The following is a 13,788-nucleotide window of genomic DNA, read 5'->3' on the forward strand; positions in this document are numbered from 1 at the left end:
TGCTCACATGCTAGTTCTAGTCGGGTGCGGGTTTGTTTTCTCTCAACCCACAGGCCTGCAGGTTGAAAAAAATAGATTCGCATCTGCCGTAACTGTGGTTTGCGGTTTGTGCAGGTAGAACTACTGATGACAGAAGAAATGAACTCATAACCTTTTTTTTTCTTTTTCATTTTTTCAATTTCTATACCTTTGTCTAATATCCAATCTTCCTATCCATTTTTTTTGTTTTCTCTACAATCAATAGTTCTATGAGAAAATGAGAAAGCAATCAAATCTCTCCCTAGTGTTTTTTTCTTTTTGTTTCTTAAGCTCTACACTCTTTCAATTTCTTTGTAAAACCCTACCTACATTGTTTGTTCTTCAATTTCATTTGCCAATATTTACATTTTGTACATTATAGAAAGAGAGGGACTTTAGAGAAAGAAACAATAGACCATGCCCCCTATATAGGGTCGGCCCTAGGCTAAGGCCATTAAGGGTTGTGCCTAGGCCTTCTAAACTTTGGCCCCAAATTTATTAGTTTTATATTATATTAATAAAAGTTCACAGTCCAATCTTTTTTTATTGTTTAAGGCCTAGTCTAAAAGGCCCTTCAAAAAAATCTTTTGGGGTAAATTAATATATATATATATATATAATCATTGTTAGGCCTAATTAAAAATTTATATAATTAGTCCAGACACATATATATGATATAATGAGTCCAAATAAAGTCTAGTGTCAAGATTTTAATAGAATAAATAATTTTATTTTAATTTTTTGCCATCTCTTTATCATTTTTTAATTGAATGATTTTACTCTAATTTATTTTCTTTCATTTTGTTTGCTCTGATTTTTTTGCCCACTCTCTTTATCATAATTTAATTGAATAATTTTGCCTTAGTTTTTTCTTCCAATTTTTTTCCCAATAATTTGCGTTTTGTTGTCAAATAATTTGTGGGTTATGGTTTGTGTGAATTATGATTAGAATAACATAATCATTTCGTTATCAAATATCAGTGAATTACGTTGTTTGTGTTGATTATTGCTAAACTATAAAACAAAAAGACCTTATTTTATCTTTTTTGAGTCTTTGTAATGATTTTTTCTTATCTTAATATATGAAAATAAATTTTAATGATTATATGTGTAAGGAAACTTTTTGTAGTTACTAAATAATAATAATAAAATTATTGGTAACTTATTATTTTATCCATAATTTTTTTTTTATAAAAAAATATATGTAGACGGGTCTTCCTTTCAAAACCCACATAAGGCTCCATAAATCTCAAGGCTGGCTCTGCCCCTATATAACCATTTTATTTTATAACAACAGAGAACTTTGAATCATATAACAATATTTTTTTTTTTTTATATTTTCAATTCAATTTTCTAAAGAACCAAACGGAGGGTGTATTAGCATAAGTTGAGGGTATGAGACGGCTATTGCTCAATTTTGCTACTTAGGGTTTACAAGAAAAAGAGAATTTGATATGATAGTGGAGATTTTTATAAATAAAAAAAAATATAATGTGCAGGAGATTGTGTAAAATTTTGCAACTCTCCCGCAACCTGCAAATTAAGTCAAAACTACACTCGTACTCGCCCATATTCAGTCCTCGAAATTGCCCAAAAACTTACGAGTAGGATAGGGTCGGACGATTTGTGCACGTCCGATAACCCTATATCCACTTCTACCTTTCGACACCTACCATGGCACCACCAATTTTCTATATTACTAGTGACCATAACAACCCTTTCCACATCTGACCCTTCTTTGGTTACTTCTTCTCTCTTATCATCACCTTTCTATATTGTTACTCAATCATTACCCAAAAACGACACCTACAATTACACCCATCATTAAAATCACAGTGACATTGTCATAGATACGATCGACTTGTACCATAATTACTACAGTCCCCACCAAATTTTTCTCTTTTCTTCTCATATCCAAATCAAACTCGTCCCATAACATATTTTTTAATACATATCGTTACCTCTTTGTCTTAGATTTCCCTATATATGTTGTTGATCATTCTTACTCCATTTTTCATCCTTGCAACATTCTTACCATTTTCTTGTTCCAAATGTTTATTTTCTCTTCTTAGCTCTTTTATGCTCATCTCTCTCTCAATTACCAACATTTTTTGACTTCATACAACCCTCCATTCACTTCTACTTCCACTTTTTACCTTTGTTGATGCCTTTATCTTCACTATTTTCATGCATGTTAATGTGACTAAAAGAACTTGTTGAGATTAACAAGTGATATATTAATATTTATTTATTTATTCTTATTTCTTTCATGAAAATACTAGTGTCCTATATATTAGCACATAAAAGACTAAAAATGCCATTACTACATTTTTAAATCAAATGTAAAAGCCCTTATCTTTTGTTTTCAAAATCAAATGCAAAACCCTTTGGTTAGATAGTAAGCTTTGCTATTTCAATTAGCAACATGTCATTATTTACATGCGACTACTATTGCATATCACTGCTACCGTAATCACTTCATTCCACTACTATGGTCTACAGTTGCTTCTTCTATGACTCTATTACCTCATGCCCAAACCAACTTCCTCAACCCCAACGGTTCTATCTCTCTCTTTTACCACGATTTCATCATGCAAAATCTTCTAACTTCTTAATATACAATGTAAGAGTTTGTAATTATCTTGCTTAACAATGATAGGCACAAAGAAGAAGCAATTAATATTGAATATCTTCATAGAAGATGATAATGATTCTTTTGTATCTTTGGAATTGATTTATGTTTGTGTCGTTGAACATTATGATTAACTCTTTTAATCATTAATGATTCTTATTGGTATTGGTATTTTTTTATCGGTCATGGGTGTAAGTTTTCTGAATGAAACTGTATATTAGTCTTAATTAATAAAACAAAGAATACATCACTTATATACAACTCTAATTTTTAAGCCTAAAAGAATACAACTCTAACTCCTAAGACTAAAAGGAAACCGAATATATCATAGAAATTGAATAGAACTAGAACTCATATTCTCACACCCCCGTTCAAACTCAAGGTGTGTTAGTAGAAAATACTGAGAGTTTGTCAAGAAGAAATCGAAACCAAGCAGTGGTGTGAGTCTTGGTGAAGAAGTCAAAAAGTTAGACAGTCGAAGAGACAAACGAAAGTGAGATAGAGCCATACTGTAGATGCTGACAGACGAAGTGACAATCAATCTCAATGTACTTTGTCTGTTCGTGAAAGACAGTGTTATGAGCAATCTGAATAGCATTTCGGTTATTACAATAGAGAGAGGTTGAAGAAGACTAGGGGACACCCAAGTCAGATAAGAGACTATGAAGCCAAACAATTTCAACAGTAGCATGAGCCATAGCACGATACTCAGTTTCGGCTGTAGAACGGAACACAACAGTTTGTTTCTTATTTTTTCAAGAAATTAGGGAATCGCCAAGAAACGTACAGAAACCAGAAGTGGATTTGCGATCATTAACATTACTAGCCCAATCAGTATCTGCATAGGCCATCAAGTCTAAGGAAGAAGTAGAAGATAAGAGCAAGCCCTGAAAGATAGTATTGCGAAGATAGCGAAGAATCCGAATCAAAGTAGCCCAATGTGTAGGGCGAGGAGCAGAAACAAACTGACTAACCACATAGACAGTATAGGCAAGATCAGGGTGAGTAACTGTCAGATAGACTAAGCAATCCACAAGCTCACGATATAGCGTAGAATCGTCTAATGAGGAGGTGGAGTTGATAATAAAGGAGGCTTAGCAGGAGCTAAGAAGACAGAGGGAGGCATAGTCTGACTAGTCGTCTTAAGATGGGTTTCCTCAGAGAGAAGCTTACGAACAATAGCATCTATAGATGGAAGATGAGACTGGTGAAGGATGCTACCTCGGATAGCCTCATACTGAGAGGAGAGATCCATTAAGAACTGCACCAAATGACTTTGCTCCTGAAACTCAATATAAGCGTCTAGTATCTTGAGACTAGGTGGTTCCATAAGAGCTAATTGATTCCAGAGGCCTGTCATCTCAATATAGAAGTCTTGAATAGTCTGATCCCGCTGACGAGCACTCTGAATAGTTGTGTTCAACTCATACTGCTTGGCAAAGTTGGACTACTGATAAACACCTAGTGAATAATCTCACACCTTTTTGGCAGTACTGTACTTGGAAAACATCATTCCAATACAGTTATCTACAAAATTATGAAACCAAGTTAGAACTTGGGCATTATCACAATCCCAAGTATCACAGGAAGTTATCACAATCCCAAGTATCACAGGAAGTTAGATATCCTTTCGCCTTCGGGTCTAATGGACGAGGAACAGAACCAGAAACATAGTTCTATTTTTTCTGACCAAGAAGAAAATTCTTCATAACACTGGCCCAATAGACATAATTGCCACCAGTGAGTTTGCATTTGATGGCTTGAATTTTAGTGTCCAACATTATAATAAAACACAGGTATGGGTCAAAGTATAAATAAAACAAATTAAGGCTTCAAGTATAAATACCTAGAACCAGTAGAATAGAAGAGTAAATCTGAAAAAATCACAGAATCCAGAGAAGATGAGTGATAGGGAGAGAGAGGCGATCTCACGAAGCGAAGCTGAGCTAAAGAGAGGCTTTGCGAAAATGACACCACCGAGAGAGAGAGAGCAGACCTTCGCGAGAGAGACAGAGAACTAAGTCGAAGACAACCAGAGAACAAAGCAGAGCGAGAGTGAGCCCTTCTTGGCTGGCAAGCACGATTAGACCTAGATGAGAGATCTATGACTTCAGACCAAAAAACCAGAGAGCCTTTACGACTTTAGATCAGAGAAAGAAGACGACTCAAAGCACCAAGTCGACGCACTGAGAGTATTGCGATGACTAGCAAACATGACTTCGACTAGCGATCGCGATTCCGAATTAGGAACAGATGGGTCACCCCACCCATGTTGAAGACAACCAGTGAATCCAAGAGAGCACGAATCAAAGAACAATGGTGACAGTTCTAGGGTTTCGAATTAGAGAATAATGGTGACGACTTTGATACCATGTAAGTTTTCTAAATGAAACTGTATATTAGTCTTAATTAATTAGACAAAGAATACATCACTTATACACAACTCTAATTCCTAGGCCTAAAATAATACAACTCTAACTCCTAAGCCTAAAAGGAAACCAAATACATCACAGAAACCGAATAGAACTAGAACTCATATCCTCACAGTGGGATCATCTCAGCCCAAACTACCAACCTCTCCACCCCATGGCTATCGATTGTCTCACTGTAATATCTAAAAAATATATAGAGAGAGGTGAAGTATAATTTTTCTTTTTATATTTTTTGTTTCATTATTTAGTGGTGTTAAAGTAAAGATTAAAATGGTAAAGCATATAATTTTTGTTAACATTGATCAATCAATAACACTAATAGGGCAGGTTAGTGTTATTTCAAACATCTTAAAAGCAGTGTTTCTAATTGTTAGTAACTTAGAGAAGGTGTTTGCATCGTAAAATATTTTTTGTTGATTGTAGACAAATCTAGTCTTATTGATTGTGGTCTATCGATTTTTGTTCGTCAATTTAGATCATGAATATTCATTTTAAAGGTAGTTATTATGGTCATAATTAAACTTATTATTATTTTTATTATTGTTAGTTTTATTTTTGTTTGTATAGGAAATTTTCTTATTTGTTATTGCTTGGAATAGTGGAAATGTGGGTTGATGTTGAACATATGGAAGTTGGAATACAAAACTGCTCTAGCAGTTACTTGAAGACAACGATTCTAGGCTTATAAATAGGCCAAGGATATTCCAAGCAAATGATCAACAAAACATTAAACACATCAGAAACTTCTTTCTGTCATCAGAAATAGTTTAATCTTAATTTCTAAAAGTAGAATAACATTAGTCTTTTAACAAAATTATGTTCATCGACAGACATAATTTTACTCTCTATGAAGATTAATATAATTATATTTTGCTATTTTTCAATTTCTTATTTCTCTTCCTTGATTTGTTTCTTTTTAAACCACTTGTTGGAATTTACTTATGTTGTTGGCGAAGTTTGTAGCCAAATCATCTGTCGATTGTGGCTTTGTAGAAATTTTGCTAATAGGAGGTCAATGTAGTTTTACTTTAATATGAATTGGCAAACCAAAATTAGCTAATGCATTGATATGTAATGCAATTATACCTTGTTTGAAACCCTTAGTTGTTTGTGAAAAGAAAGTAATATAGTACAAATATTAAAAATTTAACTAGTTATCAAATGAGCTAACTGTTGTTGATTTTTCTTATCTAGCAAGATAAGGTAAATCAATTAGTGCAGACATGAGTATTTGAATGGTAAAAATATAATTTTCATTATATGTTTGGAATAGAAGGACTAAAGTGTTCATATTAAATTATAGTATAGATAAAACCAAAATATTCTTACAGTAAGTGAGTTGAAAAATGTGATGATCTTGTTTGTTCTTTCAAAATTTAAAAGGAAAACAAAAAAATCGTTACATTTGCATTGCAGTCTAATGATGATATATTTACATTGGACGGACAAATTTTTAATTTTTAAGACTTTTTATTTTTTATTTAACACTAGTTAGTAGTTTTATACGCTGTTACTATTTATTTATTTATTTTATTAGCAAAAAAAAAAAAGAAGCTTTATTGATGGAAAAACATACAAAGTATGGAAAAAGTACATTAATAAAGAGGAGGGTGCAAAAAGCATCACAGTGAAACATTAAGATCCCAACTAGATTGGCACCAAGATATATACTCTATCATCTACTAGCACAAACTCCCAGCTCCGAGGTGGTGAGTAACCAACATATAGAGCAAAACAAAACAAGCAAAACATAAGTGACCACAAAATTGCAAACACTAACATCCATAACAACGCATTCCTTTAGGATTAACCAATGACAAAATCACCCCTTGTAACTATGAACTCTACCCAACAAATAGCAGTAACAACATCTTAACACTAATATTAGCATCTCAGCAGTATCTCAGCATTAGCAACAACATCTCACCAAAAGCAGGGCTTCTAATCTGCAAAACCAACACTTCAACCCAGAAGCAACCAACAAGCAACACACTAGCAGTAGCAAACCAGTGTTAGCTCCAGCCCACATAGAGGAATTAATTGAAGGCTGGCTTCAAGTCAAGGAGTAAGAAGGCAGAGGGCAGGTGGAAGACCAGCCCATATTTTTTTTTGTTGTGTTATAAATGTTTACCAGAAGGAGGGAAACAATTGGCTTCCTTTTCTTAACTTTGTTTTCCCTCTTTTGTGTATAAATTGAAGTGAGAAGAAAGGGCTGACAACACACAGACAGAGTAAGAGAGAATCAGAGAGAGTGTGTAAATCTATAGAGAAGAAGTGAGTGTGAGTTCTGTAATCTCTCCCTGGGAATTTCTATAGTGAAATCTCTTTCCTTGGACGTAGGCAATTGTCGAACCACGTAAATATCTTGTGTCTCATTTCTCTATGTGTGTGATTGATTTCTGAATGTGCTTAATCCTAACAAGTGGTATCAGAGCCCAGTTGGAGAAAAATAGTGTGTTTTTCAAAAATTGTCAAATTTCAAAATTACTCGAAATCAACTTTTGAGCACACTAGAAGGTACATCTCTTTGAGTCTCTTTGAGACAATTCCGACGATAAAAAATTCGTTAAAATCAAAGCTAAAATGAGTGCCGTAAAGCTTGTCGAAGATTCGCCAAAATTTCACCTAAAATTTCAGTTCGGCGAAGACATTTGAAGAATGCTGATGTCACTGTGATGTCATCATTACATCAGCAAAATTTCTAAAATGGCATTCCAGTCCCTAAAGTTTCTGAAATTTCAATTTAATCCTTAAAGTTGTGGTAAATTATATTTCAGCCCTTGAAGTTTCTAAGATTTTAATTTAGTCCCTAAAGTTGTGGTAAATTGAATTTCAGTCCTTGAAGTTTCCAAAAATTATAATAAGATCCCTAGAGTTTTGGGATATTACAATTTAGTCCCTTGAGTTGAGAGAAATTTCATTGAGGTTTTTAGAAAAGCAAGAGAAGTGCTTTTCTGGCTAATTTGACCATTCCAGACTCAACGGTGTGGTTCGTTTGTCCAAACTCAAATTTTTTGTACAAGTAAGAAGACAATAGAGGAATCCACATCAATTTCAAGATCGATGATAAAGTTGACTGCTTCCAATTATGCAATCTGGAAGCTGCGGATAGAAGACATCCTATACTATAGAGACTTGTTTGACCCTATTGCTCTAAGAGGGATTAAACCAGAAGTAAAAAAGGATGAAGACTGGATAAAGATGAATTGAAAGATTGTCGGTCAGATCAGATAATGGATACACCACAGTGTGTTCCACTATGTCGCTTAGGAGACAGATGCATATGTCCTCTGGAATATGTTAGAAGGAATGTAACAGTCAAAGAGCACTCGAAACAAAGCCTTGGTGATGAGAAGACTTGTAAATCTAAAGTTGAAGAATAGTGTGTCTGTTGCCAAGTACACTAGTGAATTCAAGAATCTGGTTGAATCAGCTTGCAACCATCAAGATATCCTTGGACGATGAAATGCAAGCTGTACTATTGCTCAGTTCTTTACCAGATAGTGGGGAGACGTTGGTGGTTTCTCTTAGCAACTCCACACCAGAAGGGAAACTGACCATGAGCATGGTCATGAACGCCTTATACAATGAAGAGAAAAGAAAGAAAGACATGGGAGGTCATCAGTCCCATGCTTTCGCTACAGAAGATAGAGGAAGAGGAAGAGGAAGAGGAAGAGGAAGAGGAAGAGACAGAGGAAGAAACAAGAGCAGAGACAGATGAAACAACAGTAGTAATTCCAGAGACAACAAAGGTCGAGAAAACTCTATTTTTACTTGTTTTCACTGTGGCCAGGAGGGTCACATAAAGAGGAACTGCCCAAGTTGAAAAGATAAAGGCCAAAGTAATAAGTCAAAAGGAGAAGAGAACATGACAGCCATAACAACTAATGAAATACTTCTTGCAGTTAGTGAAGAGAAGGATTGCCTTCATGTGGTTGACCACAGTTGTACAGAATAGGTGGTAGACATAGTTGTATCCTACCATGCCACTTCCCATAGAGAACTCTTTAGCTCGTACAATGCTAGAGATTTTGGCACTGTTCGAATGGGGAATTCTAGCTATTCGAAGATTGTGGGTATTGGAGACATTAGTATTCAGACTAATGTCGGACACAAGCTGGTTCTCAAAGATGTGAGGCATATTTTAGATTTGTGCCTCACTCTTATCGTTGGAAACGCCCTGGACCAACAAGGCTATACAAGTACATTCGAAAATGGCTGTTGAAAGCTGATAGAAGGAGCTTTGACAATCACTAGAGAAGAGATGTCTTCAACACTGTACAAGACTCAAACAAAGATTTGTTTGGGAAGTCTTAATGCAGCAGAAGACAATGAGTCACCGGACTTATGACACAGAAGACTGGCTCACATGAGTGAGAAGGGATTGCATTTGTTGACAAAGCAATCTAGGATACCCTCATCCAAAGGGAGTGCCCTGAAGCCATATGATCATTGCCTTTATGGAAAGCAGCATTGAGTATCATTTAGTTTAACAAGCAAGAGGAAAACATAAGTGCTCAGTATAGTATACTCGGATGTTTGTGGCCCAATCGAAGTGGAGTCACTTGGCGGCCGCAAGTATTTTCTAACTTTCATTAATGATGCATTAAGGAAGTTGTGGGTGTATTTCTTAAAGACGAAGGATGAAGTATTCTAGCACTTTCAAGAGTTTTATGCAATGGTGGAAAGAGAGATCGGGAAGAACTTGAAGTGTTTTCGCCCAGACAATGGTGGCGAGTACACTTTCAATGCTTTTGAAGCATATTGTGCCACTAGAGATATCCAGCACGAGACAATAGTTCCCGGTACCCCACAACACAATGGTGTGGCAAAGAGAATGAACTGCACTATTGTTGAAAGAGTCAGATGCATGCTCAGAATGGCAAAGCTGCCAAAGTCATTCTAGGCTGAAGCCGCCTGTACAACTTGTTATTTCATCAACAGGTCGCCTTCAGTCCCTTTGAATTTTGCAATACCTGAGGAAGTCTGGTCCAGAAGAAATGTATCATATTCTCGTTTGAGAGTCTTCGAGTGTAAGGTGTTCACACATATCTCCAAGGAAAACATACATAAGCTTTATAACAAGTTCACTCCATACATATTTATGGACTATTCAGATGCAACATTTGGGTACAAGTTGTGGGACCTAGTGAACAAGAAGATGTTCAGGAGCAGAGATGTTATGTTCCAAGAAAACTAGACAGTAACAGATTTTGAGAAGGTTGCAAATTCTAGAGATGTCATCACTCCAGACTTGTTACCATCTTCTGAGCCATCACAAAATGCTAGCTGTGATGATGTGCAACAAGAAGTGCCAGAGTTATAGGATCCTATGCTAGAAATTGAGGATCAGGAGGAAAGAGATGAAGACTTGGATGGAGAGGGTGTTGAGCAAGGGGAGCAACGCTTTTAACCAGAGGCAACTGGGCCTCTGTAGACACCCCATTTTTGACCGTCCTCAAGACTTGGACGTCACCGTTTGAACACTCGGTGATTATCCATGTTTGTGTTCGTTTGGAGTTCCCGGAGGTCTCGGCTCACGCGCCTTGCCTCAGGATCTCCGAACTTGACCGTTTAGTGTCTGGTTTTGCACCAAACACTTGCATCTTGCCTTTGAGAGGCAGGGTGGGGCTTGTAGACCATCCCCACCCACCACCGGCAGTGGCTAGATGCCACCGGCTGGTGTTTGCTGCCACCGGCAATGTAGTTTGCCGGCCGGCACTCTTTGTTGCCGGTCAGCACTATTTGTTGCCGACCAGCACTCTTTTTGGCCAAGATGGCATTTTTGGCCGGCCGATTGCTGTTCATCTGCTTTTGCAGATATTTTTAGACAGCTGTATTGCTTTTGCTCCCCTCCATACACGTGTATGGAGGGATCTCCCTCTTGTAAAGCTTGTCTTGTAAGCTTTACAAGAGGCATATAGAGAGAAGCTCTCTCTAAGGCAAAAAGAGGGGCTTTTAGACATTTTTGGGAGAGAAAAATACAGACGAAGCTCTGGTTTTTCTAGGGTTAGGGTTAGATATACACTTTCTATCTCTCTTTCCCTCTCATTTTGTTCACTAGGTGTTTTGTGTCTCACTATTGCACACAAACACCTAGTGTTTCACCTTCCTCTTGGAGCTGAGGTTCTAAAGAGTTTGTTTTGAAGTTTTGGTGTTGGATTCAAGCTCAAGGAGGCCATTGGAGCACCATTTGTGAAGGGGTCTTCAAGGGTGAGATTCTAGTCCCTTTTTCCCCCCTTTTTGCATTGATTTTATACCTATCTTAGAGCTTTTTTTGTGCTTATTGTATAACATAAAAAAGTTCTGTTTTTAGGCCCTCTTTATTGTTTATTAAGAGTGTTTTGTTGTTTGAGGGTTGTTGACCACCCTTAGGCCTCAAAAGGCCTCATTTTGAGCCATTTTGTGCTAGCTCCAGGATTTTGGTGTTGAGGTCTCTTCACCACTGAAATCTTGAGGGATTTCAGTGGTGAAGATGATGCTTTGAAGTCCCAAGAAGGAAAGGGCCACCCCCTCTCCTTGTTGTCCTTGAAAAGGGCATATTTTGGCCTCTTAAGGAAGCCTATGCTTGAGTGTGTGTTGAGCATGTTTGGTTTGTTTTTCATGCTTATATATCCATGATATAACATGATTTAAAGTTGGTTTTGGAACTCCATGCATGTTTAGCATAGTTGCCATGTAATGCCTTATTTGTGCCTTAACATGTTCTAGGTTGCTAGCCTTTGTTGGAGCATGTTTTAGGCTTGTATTTGTGAAGATTATGTGCTTATTTTGCCATGTTTTATATCTGTCCATAAGTATTTGGGTCGATTTTAGCATGCATTATACATCCCCTTTGTATTTGGGCTTATTGGCCTTTGAGTATGTGCATGTGTAGCATGCCATCTTTGCATTGTTTTGATGATTTGGAATCATCCTACATGCTATTTCAGTCCCATTTCCATGCTTGTTGGATTGCCCTGCATGTCTCTTTAATGCTTTGAAAGCATGTGTTGCAATGCTCCATGTTTTGGCCATGGTGTATGCCTTTGTATTTGGGCCATTTAGATGCCATCTAAAGAGTCCTTTAGCCTTGTTTTAACGTGCTATAAACCTGTCTTTGGTCGCTTAATGCATGCCTTGTTTGGTCTTGTTAAGTGTAGCTCAATGCCACTTTGGTTTACTTTGAACACCTAGGCCATTCGTTGCATGCTTGACTTGATTTATAACTTGATTTGGCATCATTTTATGACATGATTTCAATGCTTATAATGCATGCTAATTGTTCATGTTTGTCCCTTTCAAGTGTGCTTGAATGTTGCTTGATTTGTGCTTAAGTGTTGGTCCTTATGTGCATGTGTGTGTGCATGCCATTTAGCCCTCACTTTTTAGCACATTGGCTACTGTTTTAGGTCTATTTTAGAGCTGCCTAATTCATGTATAAGTCCATCTTTCCATTTATTTGCATTGCCATATGTATGCTTGTATGCTTGCATAAGTGCTTTGCCATGCCATGTTGCATCCTTAGCTTGTATGCCTAGGTTGCATTGCATCTTGCATGCATTCCTTGTCCCTTGACTTGGGTGATAGGGATTGGGAGTTTTGTTTGATTGGTTTGCATACATTTGAAATCAAAGTTGCATACTTGGTTCTTTGGGCCATCATGCATGGAAATGCGTGATTGGTGGTCCGAGAACCGAGGCACGTGTCCCTTTGAGTCATCACAATGATAAGGGGCATGGTTGGTGCATACATGCCTTGAATTGTGTTGCCATGCTTTGTTTTGCCCTCTGTTGCTGTGAGTTGCAGGTTCTGCAGGAATACTCTGCCGACCGACAGTGTAATGTGCCGACCGGCACCATTTTCTCTGCCGACAGGTTCAATTTTGTGCCGATGGCCATACCACACTGCCGGTGGCAATTTCAATCAGCCGGTGGTGATCCTCTCTATCCAAGGGATCAGTCCTGAGGCTTTGACAGCCTCCAGAGGAGGAAAGGAAGGAAAACAGAGGCAGCCCATGCATGGTGGCGCGCTTCCCGAGGCGTTTTCCTGCTTTAATTAATTTATTTAATTTGTTAATTAAATTAGTTAATTTGTAATATTAATTAGCTTGCGTAGTTAATTAATTTGTAATATTTATTCGGTCCCTCCGAGCGAGGGCAAACCTGTAATAAGTGTGTGTGGGTGCGTGTGTGTATGTCTTCCAACCCCCACTTCTTTCTCCCTTTTATTTACCTGCTTATGATGGTAGATTAGGGCACATTTATTTTAGCATACCTTATGCTATGCATGCGTGCGTTCATGCATTTGTTGACATGCACCGGGCTCGGTACATCATACAAACTACATTGTACTTTTCAATTCCAAATTGAATACATGTTACTTGTAGCATTTCATATGCCATTTTAGGGTTAGCCGAGCCTGTTTAGATTGCATCTTTGCATGTGTTGCATTAGCCATTTTTAACATGGACTTGGATCATGCATGTTTGCTAACAAGTTCTTTGTTTTGGCATGGAGTACTATGTAAGTATTCCCGCTTTAGCATATCGCATGAGTGTGAATGTTGCCATGACAGCATGCTTAACATGTGGCTAGATGCTTATGTGTTAAACTGTTTTGAATGCCTGTGGGTGAAGGTTGGATTGCTTGAGTTAGAAAGACTCGTTGAAATCCGCATTTTAGCCTACTTGCGAGTAGCAAATTCCAAAGCATTTTCAAACCGAAC

This window comes from Camellia sinensis, chromosome 14 (genome assembly GCF_055761805.1).
Source record: "Camellia sinensis isolate YWXY chromosome 14, ASM5576180v1, whole genome shotgun sequence".
Taxonomy (NCBI): Eukaryota; Viridiplantae; Streptophyta; class Magnoliopsida; order Ericales; family Theaceae; genus Camellia; species Camellia sinensis.